Below are 3,053 nucleotides of genomic sequence, written 5' to 3' on the forward strand. Positions count from 1 at the left end.
TTTCGGAGACCCATGAATTGATTGCCTAGCGTTGTTCATGTGTCCTCCACCATCGAGTCTGGATCCCCGCGAATTGATTGCCTAGCTCTGTTTGCCTATCCTCCTCCCTCAAATCTTATTCGGAGACCCATGAATTGATTGCCTAGCGCTGTTCATGTGTCCTCCACCATCAAGTGTGGAGCCTACGGTGACTGGGAAATGTGGTTTTTATTATTTTCCCGATTAGTTTCATAAATGGCTTGCTTAAAATAATTGGAACTAAACCATGGGAAAAATCCCTCTTCCATATTAAGAACATAAAAATCAACAGGAAAAATAAGTTCACCAACCCGAACCAGCACATCCTCTATGAAACTTGCGGGGTAAGCAACACTTCTATTTGCCAAATGAATCACCACATTTGTAGATTGCAAAGGTCCAAGAGATAAAGAATTGAAAATGGACATAGGCATGACACTAACTGATGCTCCTAGATCTAGCATGGCATTCTCTAATTTACTGTTCCCAATAATGCAAGGTATACAGAAAGTACCTGGGTCCTTACATTTCTCAAGAATGTGAGGAATAGATTTACCTATCAATGCTGACACATTTCTGCCCATGCTAATCCTTTCATTGCCTTTGAGCTTCCTTTTGTGGGTGCATAGCTCCTTTAGAAACTTGGCATATCTTGGAATCTGCTTGATGGCATCTAGCAGAGGTATGTTCACCTCTACTTTCCTGAAGGTCTCTAAGATCTCTTTTTCCGCTTCTTCCATTTTTTTTGGAATTGCTCTAGGTGGTAATGGAAGAGGGATATGAGGCTGCGGTAAGTCAGAATTACTAGAAGAAGGTCCACGTGCATGAAAATTTTTGTTAGGAAGCTTTCTCTTTTGTGAAACTATCTCATCCTCTTTTTCAGGTGTAGAATGAAGCTTGACAGGTTCAGGTGCAGGTGCTGCTACTGGTGGAGGCACTTGAATTTGGTTGCCAGACCTCAAGGTGATGGCATTCACATTTTTCGAATTCTGCACAGTTTGTGAAGGCAATTTGTCAGAATTTTGGGACTGAGCTTGGTTCAACTGAGTAGCCATCTGCCCCATCTGATTTGTCAGACTCTGAATGAAGGCTCTTGTCTCTTGTTGAAATTGCATATTCTGGATGGTCATTTGCCTCACTAACTCTTCTAAGGAAGGTTGAGGAGGAGCCTTAGTTGCTGATTGTCTTTGTTGTGACTGTTGTTGTTGCTGCTGCTGTATTGGAGGAGGAACATATGGCTTGCTTGGACCAGCAACATTCTGGAAAGGAGGGATAGACTGTTGTTGTTGTGGAGGACTTGTCCATCTCAGATTTGGATGATTCCTCCAACCTGGATTATATCTGTTGCTTGAAAGGTCATAATTATTCTGTTGTTGTTGGTTTTGCTGCTGAGGGGGTCTATTATAAATGTTTGCAGCATAAGCTTCAGGTTGCTCATTGACTCCAGATTGTTGCAAAGAAGGACAAAGATCTGTAAGGTGATCTATAGAAGAACATAGACCACAGACTCTTGCAACAGGTGCAAATTTCTGATTCATGGCAAGCTGAGTTACTAGGTTGACCAAGGCATCAAGTTTTCCCTCAAGCTTTTTATTTTCAGTAGATGCAGATGAATCTGTGGCCACCTCATGGACTCCTCTAAGGACAATAGCATCATTTCTTGCACTGAATTGTTGGGAGTTGGAAGCCATCTTCTCAATCAAATTCCTAGCCTCAGCAGGGGTCATATCACCAAGAGCTCCACCACTGGCAGCATCAATCATACTCCTCTCCATGTTGCTAAGTCCCTCATAGAAATATTGAAGAAGGAGTTGCTCAGAAATCTGGTGATGAGGACATCTTGCACACAATTTCTTGAATCTTTCCCAGTACTTATACAAGCTCTCTCCACTATGTTGCCTGATGCCTGAAATGTCTTTTCAGATGGCAGTGGTCCTAGATACAGAGAAGAATTTCTCCAAGAATACCCTCTTAAGGTCATCCCAGCTGAAAATGGACCTGGGAGCAAGGTAGTAGAGCCAATCTTTTGCCACTCCCTCCAGAGAATGAGGAAAAGCCTTTAGAAAGATATGATCTTCTTGGACATCAGGGGGCTTCATGGTGGAACAAACAATATGGAACTCCTTAAGATGCTTATGAGGATCTTCACCTGCAAGACCATGAAACTTGGGCAGCAAATGTATTAGTCCAATCTTGAGAACATATGGAACACCCTCATCAGGATATTGAATGCACAAACTTTCATAAGTGAAATCAAGTGCATCCATTTCCCTAAGAGTCCTCTCACGAGGTGGAGGTTGAGCCATGTTCTCAGTATGAAAATTAGTAGTTGAATGCTCAAAATCAGAATATTTAGAATCACCAGCAACATAATACTCACTATGCTCAAAATGCATAGAATGATCAGGATGCACACTATGCCTAACTAATCTATGAAAGGTTCTATCTATTTTAGGATCAAAGGGTTGTAAATCACCTGGATTGCCCCTCGTCATGCACTATATGCAGCAAATAATGTGTTCTCAAACAAGCACCAGGGGAGGGTTAAAACTACAACTATAGCCAAATGATATCCAAATGAGCTGAAATTTTGTGAGCAACACCCTAAAATCATGAAAAGATAGCACAAAAAATTTCAAACAAAAATTCAAAGTCTAACTATGAAAACTACTTAAGCAATGTTTAGAAAAATAGGACAATAATACTTGAAAAATAAAAAAAAACTTAGTAAACAACTGATTTTTTGAGTTTAGAAGCCAGTTGCCACAGAATGGGAAATTTTTTCCTACCCCAAATTCATATATAATAATAGTCATTCTGATACCTGGAGCAAAAGTTATGGCCGTTTTAAGTTTTGCTAAAAACAAGTTCCCAAAAAATTTGTCTTTTTCAAATTCAACCACACCAAGTGCTCTTGGTATTTTTCGCACAAAATATGGACCAAAAGAAACTACCACACAAAAAATCAGCCAAAAATAACAACTCTAACTATAAAAAAAAATCACCAATTAAATTGCAAAATCAGCCGCTAGTTC

General features: G+C 40.1%; 1 non-coding gene across 1 annotated transcript; it reads left to right on the forward strand.

Moving 5' to 3' along the window:
- Positions 1-1,839: 1,839 nt before the first annotated feature.
- On the forward strand, positions 1,840-1,943 carry LOC113000878 (small nucleolar RNA R71). Its single transcript, XR_003266198.1, has one exon. It is a non-coding gene; the product is annotated as a small nucleolar RNA R71 (small nucleolar RNA).
- Positions 1,944-3,053: the final 1,110 nt, after the last annotated feature.

This window comes from Glycine max, chromosome 20 (assembly GCF_000004515.6).
Source record: "Glycine max cultivar Williams 82 chromosome 20, Glycine_max_v4.0, whole genome shotgun sequence".
Classification (NCBI taxonomy): domain Eukaryota; kingdom Viridiplantae; phylum Streptophyta; class Magnoliopsida; order Fabales; family Fabaceae; genus Glycine; species Glycine max.